The following is a 13,959-nucleotide window of genomic DNA, read 5'->3' on the forward strand; positions in this document are numbered from 1 at the left end:
GTGGCTCTATGTACCACAGAATGAAACACTACTCAGTCCTGCACTATGCTCACAGACATTGTTATGCTTGAGCCCATTGTTGTGGTCACTGTGTCAATCCATCTCATTTAGGGGCTTCCTCTTTTCCTCTGACCCTCTACTTTACCAAGCATGATGTCCTTCTTCAGGGACTGATCCCTCCTGATAACATGTCCAAAGTATGTAAGACACAGTCTCACCATCCTTGCTTCTAAGGAGCATTCTGGTCGTACTTCTTCCAAAACAGATTTGTTCATTCTTTTGGCAGGTCATGGTATATTCAGTAATCTTCCCCAACACCACAATTTGAAGGCACAAATTCTTCTTCGATCTTTCTTATTCATTGTCCAGCTTTCACATGCATATGGTGCAATTGAAAATACCATGGCTTGGGTCAGGCACACCTTAGTCTTCAAGGTGACATCTTTGCTTTTCAACACTTTAAAGAGATCCTTTGCAGCAGATTTGCCCAATACAATGCATCTTTTGATTTCTTGACTGCTGCTTCCATGGCTGTTGATTGTGGATCCAAGTAAAATGAAATCCTTGACAACTTCAATCTTTTCTCCGTTTATCATGATGTTGCTCATTTGTCCAGTTGTGAGGATTTTTGTTTTCTTTGTGTTGAGGTGTAATCCGTACTGAAGGCTGTGGTCTTTGATCTTCATCAGTAAGTGCTTCAAGTCCTCTTCACTTTCAGCAAGCAAGGTTGTGTCATTCTGCATAATGCAGGTTGTTAATGAGTATTCCTTCAATCCTGATGCCCCGTTCTTCTTCATATAGTCCAGCTTCTCAGATTACTTGCTCAGCATACAGATTGAATAGATATGGTGAAAGGATACAGCCTTGATACACATCTTTCCTGACTTTAAACCACACAATATCCCCTTGTTCTGTTTGGACAACTGCCTCTTGATCTATATACAGATTCCTCATGAGCACAATGAAGTGTTCTGGAATTTCCATTCTTTGCAATGTTATCCATAATTTGTTTTGATCCACACAGTTGAATGCCTTTGCATAGTCAATAAAACTTAGGTGAACATCCTCCTGGTATTGTCTGCTTTCAGCCAGGATCTATCTGACATCAACAATGATATCCCTGGTTCCACGTCCACTTCTGAATCCAGCCTGAATTTCTGGCAGTTCCCTGATGATATACTGCTGCAGCCGCTTTAGAATGATTTCAGCAAAATTTTGCTTGCATGTGATATTAATGATATTGTTCAATAATTTCCACATTCAGCTGTGTCATGGATTGAATTATGTCCCCCCCAAAAAATATGTCTATCAATTTGGCTGAGACATGATTCCCAGTATTGTGTGATTTTCCTATATGTTGTAAATCCTACCTCTATGATGTTAATGAGGGAGGATGCGTGGCAGTTGTTAGTGAGGCAGGGCTCAGTCTACAAGATTGGATTGTGTCTTGAGGCAGTCTCTTGAGATATAAAAGAGAGAAGCCAGCAGAGAAACATGGGGACCTAGTACCACCAAGAAAACAGTGCCTGGAGCAGAGCTCATCCTTTGGACCAGGGATCTCTGCATGGAGAAGAGGCTAGTCTGTGGAAAGATTGATGAGAAGGCCAACAGAGAGGGAAAGCCTTCCCCAGGAGCTGACACCCTGAATTTTGACTTTTAGCCAGCTTTTTTACTGTGAAGAAATAAATTTCTCTTTGTTAAATCCATCCACTTGTGGTATTTCTGTTATAGCAGCACTAGATGACTACAACAGGCTGGATCACCTTTCTTGGGAAAAAGCATAAATATGGGCCTCTTCCAGCCGGTTGGCCAGGTAGCTGTCTTCCAAATTTCTTGGGATAGATGAATGAGCATTTTCAGCGCTGTATCCGTTTGTTTAAACATCTCAATTGCTATTCCGTAAATTCCTGGAGCTTGTTTTTCACCAATGCCTTCAGTGCAGCTTGGATTTCTTCCTTCAGTATCATGGGTTCTTGATCATATGATACCTCTTGAAATGGTTGAACATCAACCAATTCTTTTTGGTAAAATGACTCTCTGCGTATTCCTTCCATCTTCTTTTGATGCTTCCTGTGTTGTTAAAGATTTCCCCCGTAGAATCCTTCAGTTTTGCAACTCGAGGCTTGAATTTTTTCTTCATTTCTTTCTGCTTGAAATGCTGCGTGTGTGCTTCCTTTTTGGTTTTCTATCTCTAGGCCTTTGCACATTTCATTATAATAGTTTACTTTGTCTTTTTGAGCTGCCCTTTGAAGTCTTCTGTTCAGCTCTTTTATTTCATTATTTCTTCTGTTTGCTTTAGCTACTCAACTTTAAGAGCAAGTTTCAGAGTCTCTTCTGATATTCATTTTGGTCTGTTTTTTCTTTCCTGTCTTTTTAATGACCTCTTGCTTTCTTCATGTATGATGTCCTTGATGTCATTCAACAACTCATCTGGTCTTCAGTCATTAGTGTTCAATGCATCAAATCTATTCTTGAGATGGTCTCTCAATTTGAGATATACTTGAAGTCGTGTTTCGGCTCTTGTGGACTTGCTCTCATTTTGTTCAGCTTCAGCTTGAACTTGCATATGAGCAATTGATGGTCTGTTCTACAGTCAGCCCCTGGCCTTGCTCTGACTGATGATATTGAGTTTCTCCATCATCTCCTTCCACTGATGTAGTCGATTTGATTCCTGTGTGTTCTATCCAACAACCTCCACGTGTACAGTTGCCATTTATGTTGTGGAAATAAGGCATTTGCAGTGAAGAAGTCGGTAGTCTTGAAAATTCTATCATGTGGTCTCTGGCGTCGATTCTATCACCAAGGCCATATTTTCCAACCACAGATCCTTCTTCTTTGCTTCCAACATTCCCATTCCAATTCCCAGTAATTATCAATGCGTCTTGATTGCATGTTTGATCAATTTCAGACTGGAGAAGTTGGTAAAAAGCTTCAATTCCTCATCTTTGGCCTTAGTGGTTGGTGTGTAAATTTGAATAATAGTCATATTGACTGGCCTTCCTTGTGATGGTATGGATATTATCACTGACAGTGTTGTACTTCAGGATGGATCTTGAAATGTTCTTTTTGATGATGAATGTGACACCATTCCTCTTTAATTTACCGTTTCTGGCAAGACCTGATTCAGAATGGCCAATACCAGTTCATTTCAGCTCACTAATGCCTAGGATATTGATCTTTATGTGTTTCATTTCATTTTTGACAACTCCTAATTTTCCGAGATTCATACTTCATACATTCCAGGTTTCAATTATTAATGGATGTTTGCAGCTGTTTCTTTTCATCTTGAGTCAAATGAATGTCTCCAAAGCTTTACTTCATCCATGTCATTAAGGAAAATGACAAAGACTCTCAACAAGATGGACTGACACAGTAGCTGCAACAATGGGCTCAAGCATAACAACGATTATAAGGATGGTGCAGGACTGGGCAGTGTTTTGTTCTGTTGTACATAGGGTTGCTATGAGTTGGAAATAACTTGACGGCACCTAATAACACAACAACAACATGATGGATTTTGATAAATATTGTCTGGGGTGCATATGTCCTGGTGGATACTCATAGTATGGTAAGGAGGGTGAGGCAGGGGAAAAATAGAGATAAATAGCATGGTCTTTTCTCAATTATTTTTAACAAGTATGTTTCACTTTACTGAGGAACAGAGAGCACACATTAGCTTGCTGTTTTCCCCCTGATATTACTGACTTCTCTTGCAGGGAACAAAGACTGGGGAACAGGTTGGGCCTTTATGCTGCAAAACCAAATAAAAAATAAAAACCCAAACCTATTGCCATTGAATCAATTCTGACTCATAATGACCCTATAAGACAGAATAGAACTGCCCCATAGAGTTTCAAGGAGTGGCTGGTGGATTTGAACTACCAACGTTTTGGTTAGCAGTTGAGCGCTTAACCAGTGCACCAACAGGGTTCTAAACACATGCTGCAAAGACAACTGATAATAACTGACACCTGCTCCATAACCATTACCCACGTGCAATATTTAATTCAGCTGTCTCTTGGCTTTGGTGTTTCATTAGAAAGCAACGTTTTTCTACCTCTTTTCCCTCTCTCCATTATCTCCTGTTTGGGGTCTGACATTTGCTGGGGAAGTACAGCTCCCAGTCTTTTTCAGGAGAAAGAAAGCTATTACCTATGGTAGTGTGGAGTTGGACAAAGATAAAAAATCATTTTATCTTAGCAACTTTCTTTCATTGAGTGAAACTTCTGAAAACATGGGGTAACACATACAGGTACCTGCACTGGCTGCACATGGTTGTTGGCCAAGCCTCTTTCTTTGTTGTGCTGCATTCGCTGCATTGCTTCCTGCTTCCCTTGGCGGGTAAATGCTTTCTAACCTGTCGGAGTTGGATGCCATTTGGCACCCACAATTACTCATGTCCCCGGCCTACACCAGCATCTACTATAAATGGGACATTAGCCTCCCAAGACCAAGAAACAAAAAAGTCGCCGAGGTCATACCGCATGCCAAGGACGCTACAACTTGTCCTTACAATGTTTTACCCCGAAAATAAATTATCCACATGAATATTACCTAATCCTGAAAACCACACCTTACCAACATCACACCAAACCAAAAAACCAAACCCAGTGCTGTCAAATAGATTCCGACTCATAGCGACCCTACAGGACAGAGTAGAACTGCCCCATAGAGTTTCCAAGGAGCGCCTGGTGGATTCAAACTGCCGACCCTTGAGTTAGCAGCTGTAGCCCTTAACCACTATGCCACCAGGGTTTCCCAGCGTCACACAGCAAACCATAAATATACTTTATTAGGTTTATCTCCCTGCACAAAAGCCCAGAGACAAAAGTTTGATACAAACACACCTGCAAGATGCACCACCTCAGACATTAACAGCCCAAACTGCCCAGTGTGTATCTGAGGTTTTCCTGGGAGGGGCTCTGGCCTGAAGCAAGTCAAAACAGAGCAGGGCAGATTTATAGCTTCAGAGAAATCAGCCAGCTTCCACACAAACCTTCTAGGATGTAGATAACAACATATGAGCCAACCTTTGTCTTCCGCTGGTTCCCTGCTATAAGTCTAAAAGTAACTTGGATCTGTGAATACAGGCAGAGAGACTTTGTGTGTGTGTGTGTGTGTGTGTGCACGTGTGCTTTAAGTGAAAGTTTACAATTCAAGTCAGCTTCTCATACAAAATCTTACACACACATTGATATGTGACCCTAGCTGCTCTCCACACAATATGACAGCACACTCCTCTCCACCCTGTATTTCCTGTGTACATTCAACCAGCTCATGTCCCCTCTGCCTTCTCATCTCCTCTCCAGACAGGAGCTGCCTACGTAGTCTCACGTGTCTACTTGAGCTAAGAAGCACACTCCTCACCAGTATCATTTTATGTCTTATAGTCCAGCCTAATCTTTGTCCGAAGAGTTGATTTCGGGAATGGTTTTAGTTTTGGGCTAACAGAGAGTCCGGGGCCATGACCTCTGGGGTCCCTCCAGTCTCAGACCATTGAGTCTGGTCTTTTTACTAGAATTTGAGGTCTCCATCCCACTGCTCTCCTGTTCCCTCAGGGTTTTTTTTTTTTTTATCCCACTGCTCTCCTGTTCCCTCAGGGGTTCTCCGTTGTGTTCCCCGTCACAGCAGTCATCGGTTGTAGCCGGGCACCATCTAGGTCTTCCGGTCTCAAGCTGTTGTAGTCTCTGGCTTATGTGGCCCTTCCTGTCTCTTGGGCTCATATTTTCCTTGTGTATTTCGTGTTCTTCATTCTCCTTTGCTCCCGGAGGGTTAAGACCAATTGACGCATCTTAGATGGCTGCTTGCTAGATTTTAAGACCCCAGATGCCACTCACCAAAGTGGGATGCAGAACATTTTCTTAATAATATTTGTTATGCTGATTGAACAAGGTGTCCCCTGAAACCATGGTCCCCAGCTGCTGCCCCTGCTACTCTGTCACTCGAAGTGTTTGGTTGTATTTAGGAAACCTCTTAGCTTTTGGTTTAGTCCAGTTGTGCTGACTTCCCCTGTATCGTGTGTTGTCCTTCCCTTCACCTAAAATAATTCTTGTCTACTATTTTATCTAATTAGTGAATACACCTCTCCCTGCCTGTCCACCCTTGTAACCATCAAAAAATGTTTTCTTCTGTGTTTAAACCTTTTCTTGAGTTCTTATAATAGTGGCATCATACAATATTCGTCTTTCCAAGACTGACTAATTTCACTTAGCATAATGCATCCCGTGTCATAAGATGCTTCAAGGATTCATCATTCTTTATCATTTTGTAGTATTCCATTGTGTGAATATACCATAATTGGTTAATCCATTCATCCATTGATGGGCACCTTGGTTGTTTCCATCTTTTTGCTATTATAATCAGTGCCACAATGAACATGGCTGTGGATATATCTATTCATGTGAGGGCTCTTATCTCTCTAGGATATATTGCAAGGAGTGGGATTCCTGGATCGTATGGTAGCTCTATTTCTAGCTTTGTAAGGAAGCACCAAATCGTTTTGCACAGTGGTTGTACCATTTTACATTCCCACTAGCAATGTATAAGTGCTCCAGTCTCTCCACAACCTCTCCAACATTTATTATTTTGTGTGTTTTGGATTAATGCCAACCTTGCTGGGGTGAAATGGTATCTCTTTGTAGTTTTGATTTGCATTTCTCTAATGGCTAATGATCTTGAGCATTTCCTCAAGTATCTGTTAGCTGTCTGAGTGTCTTCTTTGGCGAAGTGCCTGTTCATATCCTTTGCCCACTTTTTAATTGGGTTATTTGTCTTTTTGTTGTTGAAGTTTTACAGTATCTTTTTTAGAGATTAGATGCTTATCAGATTTGTCCTAGCCAAAAAATTTTCCCCAGTCTGTAGGTTGTCTTTTCACTCTTTTGGTGAAGTCTTTTGATGAGCATAAGTGTTTGATTTTTAGGAGCTCCCAGTTATCTAGTTTCTAGTCTGGTGTTTGTGCATTGTTAGTAATGTTTTGTATACTGTTTATGCAAGGTGTTAGAGCTCCTAGCATTATCCCTATTTTTTCTTCCATGATCTTTTTAGTTTTAGTTTTTATATTTAGGTCTTTGATCCATTTTGAGTAGGTTTTTGTGCGTGGTGTGAGGTATGGGTCTTGTTTCATTTTTTTTAAGATGGATATCCAGTTATGCCAGTACCATTTTTTAGAGACTGTCTTTTCCCCATTTAACGGACTTTGGGCCTTTGTCAAATATCATCGGCTCATAGTTGGATGAATTTATGTCTGGATTCTCAATTCTGTTCCATTGATCTATGTATCTGTTGTTGTACCAGTATGAGGCTGTTTTGACTACTGTGGCAGTATAGTAGATTCTAAAATCAGGGAGTGTGAGGCCTCCCACTTTGCTCTTTTTCGGTAATGTTTTACTTACCCCAGGCCTCTTCCCTTTCCATTTGAAGTTGGTGATTTGTTTCTCCACCTCATTAAAAAATGCCATTGGCATTTGGATTGGGATTGCATTGTATCTATAGGTTGCTTTGGGTAGAATAGACATTTTCGCAATGTTGAGTCTTCCTATCCATGAGCAAGGAATGTTTTTTCACTTACGTAGATCTTTTGATTTCTTGCAGTAGTGTCTTGTGGTTTTCTTTGTATAGGTCTTTACGTCTCTGGTTAGATGTATTCCTAAGTATTTTATCTTCTTGGGGGCTATTGTAGATGGTATTGATTTGGTGATCTCATTTCTGACTTTCTTTTTCTTGGTGTAGAGGAATCCAACTGATTTTTGTATGTTTATCTTGTATCCTGATGCTCTGCTAAACTCTTCTATTAGTTTCAGTAGTTTTCTTGAGAATTCTTTAGGGTTTTCTGTGTACAAGGTCATAACATCTGCAGAGATATTTTACTTCTTCCTTACTAATTTGAATGCCCTTCATTTCCTTTTCTAGACTAATTACTGTAGCTAGGACCTCCATCACAATGTTGAATAAGAGTGGTGATAAAGTGGTGATCCTTGTCTGGTTCCCATTCTCAAGTCAAATGCTTTCAGACTCTCTCCATTTAGGATGATGTTGGCTTTGTATAAAAGCCCTTTATTATGTAGAGGAATTTCATTCTATTTTTATTTTGCTGAGAGTTTTTATCACGAATGTGTGTTGGGCTTTGCCAAATGCCTTTTCTGCATCAGTTGATAAGATCATGTGGTTGTCTTTTGTTTTATTTATGTGATAGATTACATTAATTGTTTTTCTAATGTTAAACCATTCTGCATACCTGGTACGAATCCCACTTGGTCATGGTGAATTTTTTTTTTTTTTTTGATATATTGTTGAATGCTATTGGCTAGAATTTTGTTGAGGATTTTTACATCTAAGTTCATGAGGGATATTGGTCTCTAGTCTTTTTTTTGTGTGTGTGTGATGTTTTTACCTGGTTTTGGTATCAGGGTTATGCTGGCTTCATAGAATGAGTTTGGGCGTATTCCATCCTTTTCTATGCTGTGAAATACCTTTAGCAGTAGTAGTGTTAACTCTTCTCTGAAAGTTTGGTGGAATTTTCCACTGAAGCCGTCAGGGCCAGGGCTTGTTTTGTTGAGAGTTTTTAATTACCTTTTTAATCTCTTCTTTTGTTATAGGTTTATTTAGTTGTTCTATCTCTGATAGTTTAGGTAGGTAGTATGTTTCTAGAAATGTATCCATTTCTTCTAGATTTTCAAATTTATTAGAGTACAGTTTTTCATAGTATTCTGTTATGATTCTTTTAATTTCAGTTGGGTCTGTTGTAATGTCACCCATCTCATTTCTTATTCTGGTTATTTGCCTCCTCTCCTGTTTTTCTTTTGTCATTTTCACCAATGGTTTATCGATTTTGTTTATCCTTTCAAAGAACAAGCTTTTGGTCTTGTTAACTCTTTCAATCATTTTTCTGATCTCCATTTCATTTAATTCTGCTCTAATTTTTTCTTTTTTAATTTTTATTATGCTTTAAGCAAAAGTTTACAAATCAAGTCAGTCTCTCATACAAAAATTTATATACACCTTGCTATATACTCCTAGTTGCTCTCCCCCTAATAAGACAGCACACCCCTTGTCTCCACCCTGTATTTCCATGTCCATTCAGCCAGCTTCTGTCCCCCTCTGCCTTCTCATCTCCCCTCCAGAGAGGAGCTGCCCACATAGTCTCATGTGTCTACTTGATCCAAGGAGCTCACTCTTCACCAGTATCATTTTCTATCCTATAGTCCAGTCCAATCCCTGTCTGAAAAGTTGGCTTTGGGAAAGGTTCCCGTCTCGGGCTAACAGAAGGTCTGGGGACCGTGACCACCTGGGTCCTTCTACTCTCAGTCAGACCATTAAGTCTGGTCTTTTTACAGGAATTTGAAGCCTGCATTCCATTGCTCTTCTGCTCTCTCAGGGGTTCACTGTTGTGTTCCCTGTCAGGGTAGTCATCGGTTGTAGCCGGGCACCATCTAGTTCTTCTGGTCTCAGGCTGATGTAGTCTCTGGTTTATGTGGCCCTTTCTGTCTCTTGGGCTCATAATTACCTTGTGTCTTTGGTGTTCTTCATTCTCCTTTGCTCCAGGAAGGTTGAGACCAATTGATGCATCTTAGATGGCCACTTACTAGCATTTAAGACCTTAATTCTGCTCTAATTTTTATTATCTGCTTTCTTCTGGTGCCCGAGGGCTTCTTTTGCTGCTCTCTTTCTATTTGTTCGAGTTGTAGGAATAATTCTTTGATTTTGGCCCTTTCTTCTCTTTGAATGTGTGCATTTATTGCTGTAAATTCACCTCTGAACACTGCTTTTGCTGTGTCCCAAAGGTTCTGGTAGGAAGTGATTTAATTTTCATTTGATTTTATCAATTTCTTTATTCCATCCTTACTTTCTTCTATAACCCAGTAGTGTTTGAGCAAGGTGTTGTTCAGTCTACATGTGTTTGATTTTTTTCCTTGCTTTTTCTATTATTGATTTCTACCTTTATGGCTTTATGGTCAGAAAAGATGCTGTGTAATATTTTGATGTTTTGCATTCTGTTAAGATTTGCTTTATGACCTAATATGTGGTCTACTCTGGAGAATGTTCCATGTGTGTTGGAAAAGAAAGTATACTTGTCTGCTGTTGGGTGGAGTGTTCTGTATATGCCTGTGAGGTCAAGTTCATTGATTGTGGCATTTAGATCTTCCGTGTCTTTATTGAGCTTCTTTCTGGATGTTCTGTCCTTCACAGAAGGTGTTATGTTTAAGTTTCTTACTATTATGTACAGCTGTCTATTTCTCTTTTCAATGTTGTTAGAGTTTGTTTTATGTATTTTGGAACCCTGTTGTTGAGTGTGTAAATGTTTATTATGGTTATATCTTCCTAGTGTATTGACCCTTTAATCATTATATAGTATCCTTCCTTATCCTTTGTGGTGGATTTAACTTTAAAGTCTATTTTTTCAGAAATTAATATGCCATTCCTGCTCTTTTTTGATTGTTGTTTGCTTGATATATTTTTTCCATCCTTTGGGTTTTGGTTTGTTTCTGTCTTTAAGTCTAAGATGTGTCTCTTGCAGGCAGCGTATAGACGGATTGTGTTTTTTTACCCATTCTGCCACTATCTATCTCTTTATTGGTGCACTTAGTTCATTTACATTCAGCGTAATTATGGATAAGTATTTTTTTTTTTTTATGAGTTTAGTGCTGTCATTTTGGTGTCTTTTTTTGTGTGTTGTTGACAGTTTCTTTTTTCCACTTAATTTTCTGTGTTGGGTAGTTTTTCTTTATATATTTTCTTTTCCTCTTTTTCATTGTTACTTTTGTATTTGCTGAGTCTTTATGTTTTTCTTGTATTTTATTTTGATGTGTAGGATTGTTAGTTTCCTTTGTGGTTACATTAATATTTACCCCTATTTTTCTAAGTTTAAATGAAACTTTTATTTCTTTATGTTGCCTTGACTTCCTCTCATATGAAAGATCCATGACTTCAATTTTAGTCCTTCTTTTTGATGTAATGTTGTCATCATCTTTTACATAATAACATCTCTGTTTCCCAGTTTTGAGCATTTTAGCTCTTATTTGTTTTGTGATTTCCCTATCTGGATTGACATCTGGTTGCTCTATCTATATTCTTGTCTTGGGTTGTTAGCTGATGTTACTGATTTTCTAACTGGAGGACTTTCTTTAGCATTTCTTGTAATTTTGGCTTGGTTTTTGAAAATTCTGTAAACTTCTGTTTATCTGGAAATGTCCTAATTTCACCTTCATATTTGAGAGACAGTTTTGCTGGGTATATAATTCTTGGTTGGTAATTTTTCTCCTTCAAGGCTTTATGTAGGCCATCCCATTTTCTTCTTGCCTGCATTGTTTCTGCTGAGAAGTCCGAGCTTAGTCTTATAGACTGTCCTTTTTGGGTTTACAGTGTGTGACCCCCTACTTTCACTTATTTCTATCTGCTCTTAAAATTCTCTTTATCTTTGGTTTTGACAAGTTTGATTAAAATATGTCTTGGTGACTTTCTTTTGGGATCTACCTTGTGTGGGGTTCGTTAAGCATCTTGAACAGATATCTTCTCATCTTTTGTGATATCAGGGAAGTTTTCTGCTGACAAATCTTTGACAATTCTCTCTGTATTTTCTGTTATCCACCCCCGTTCTGGTACACCAATCACTCGTAGGTTATTTCTCTTTGTAGAGTCCCACATAATTCTTAGCGTTTCTTCATTTTTTAAAAATTCTTATATCTGATTTTTCCTCAGATATGTTGGCGTCAAGTGCTTTATCTTCAATCTCACTAATTCTGACTTCTATTTCCTCAATTCTGCTCCTATGACTTTCTATTGAGTAGTCTAATCCTGAAATTTTTGTTAATCTTCTAAATTTCTGTTTGCTCTCTCTCTATGAATTCTTGCACCCTATTAAAGTTGTCATTATGCTCTTCTCTAATATTGTTACATTCCTCTCATACTATGTCTCTGCATTTTGCCTGATCTCCTTCCTGATCTCTTGAATAATTCTGTATATTAATCTTTTGTATTCCACCTCTGGTAATTCCAGGAAGTTCTCTTCATCTTGAAGATTTCTCGATTCTTTGTTTTGGGAGCTGCTGAAGCCATCATGGTCTGCTCTTGATGTGATTTGATATTGACTGTTGTCTCTGAGCCATCAATAAGTTATGTATTTATTTATTTTATGTTTGCTTACTGCATCCTAGCTTCTTTTTTTGATTTGTTTTGATATGACCAAATAGGCTGCTTGAGTGAATTAGTTTGATTATTTGTGCCTTTGAAGTTTTAACTTCTTGTCAACAGGTGATTAGAGCTGTTACTAGGTATATGAGCCCAGGAGTCCATTTGCTTTTCTTTTATGGATTCAGCTCAGGTGTCCAGGTAGTCAGTCACCAAGTGCATGATGCAGACTCTCACCTACAGCCTTAGATGAGCAGGGGTGATTGGTGTAGGCACAGGTATCTGGCCGCAATAAGGGGTCATGCACTGAGTAAGGCAGGGGACTAACAACTGCCCCGAGTGTCTGTAAGGAAAGCATGTTCTTTGTTATGTAGAGTGTCTAGATGGGTGGGTTTTGCAGCTGGACTATGGGCAATCAATGCTGTTGGCATTAAGGACTGGGAAGCACCACTTATCCTTGGACCACTGTTGAGGGTGGCTAGGTGGCGTGGGTGAAGCCACCAGGCTTCAGGCCTCTGAGGTGGGTAGGTAAGGACCCTACTTTGTAGGCAGAGTGGTGTTAAACATCATGAACCTGCTTCTCCATCATGTAGCTGAAACAGTTGAAGTTAGATTTCAGGTATATACCCTCTTGTACTGCGCTAATGAGGGCCTATGCTGTTGAAATGGGCCCACACAGGTCAATGCAGGGGTGAAAGGCATTCAAAGTCCATGGACTGCTTATGCCTGTGCTTAGGCAAAAGATCTGTTTCAGCCCTGAGTTCCCAGCTTAGGGGAGCCGGGAAATTATTTTTCCCCATTTGTTAATTTGTTCCTTCTCCAAGGCTGTCAGTATGGCTAAGGACACACAACTGGTCTTACTTCCAGTCCGGGGAAAATGACTATCACTGCAGCCAGCTTGAGACCTGGTGCAGAGCAGGGAGAGGTGAGTTAAATGACAGAGAGTTTTTTTTTTTTTTTCCATAGGGGTGTTTTCTTGTCTGCAAGGTAGATTAGACACAAGTACTTATCTTATGCTGACAGCACCGCTCTTCTCTGTCCCCAGAGATGTGAGTGGACTCTCTGCCACTAGGTGTCTCTCAGTGTGGAAAATGGTTCCTGAAAGCCACTGCTTCTCTCACCATGCTGGCACTGCATCACTGGATCCAGCCTATGGGGTGCTGTTTTCCTCTAGGTCAGGTCTGGCAACTAGTCGTTGCTTCTGAACCATCTCTCCATCCCCTTCCTACTCAGTCCGATTCCTCAACTTTGCCTTTGATGTTCAGGGCTCTTAGATTGTCATATATAATTGATTCACTTGTTCTCTCAGGTCTTTGTTGTAAGAGGGGCCACCAGAAGCATCTGACTGTCTGCCATCCTGGTCCTGCCTCCAGGTGGAGAATTTTTACTTAGAGTTTTAAAAAAACAATTATTTAAATCTATTTTAGTGTCTTTTGTGGCTCTGCCCTCTCCAAGGCCTGGGGTGGGGGTCCCTTTAGCAGTTCCTGCCTAGGGCTCCTCTCCCTGCCTGGGAGGATCTGAAGTAGGGAAATATGTTTTCCTTAGTGTTTTAGTATTGAAATAGAATATATTTCCAGTGTTTTAGTATAGCTGTATGAGCTGCGATTAATCTCTTGTCTTTGAAACATAGTTACTTGCTCTGGAATCTGTCTCAGGATTGTTATGGAAAAAACAAGGTAATCAAGATTTTTTTGTTGGTTAAACTATGTTCCTCTCCCAGGGGGCAAAACAATGAGCGATACCATCAGGACAGAGGTAGCTGAACAAAAGTCAGATCCATCTTGTGACTGAAACCAGGATGGTGTGTGTCAAGAGACCTTCGAGACTTCAAGAACA

Source organism: Loxodonta africana, chromosome 7 (assembly GCF_030014295.1).
Source record: "Loxodonta africana isolate mLoxAfr1 chromosome 7, mLoxAfr1.hap2, whole genome shotgun sequence".
In the NCBI taxonomy this organism is placed as follows: domain Eukaryota; kingdom Metazoa; phylum Chordata; class Mammalia; order Proboscidea; family Elephantidae; genus Loxodonta; species Loxodonta africana.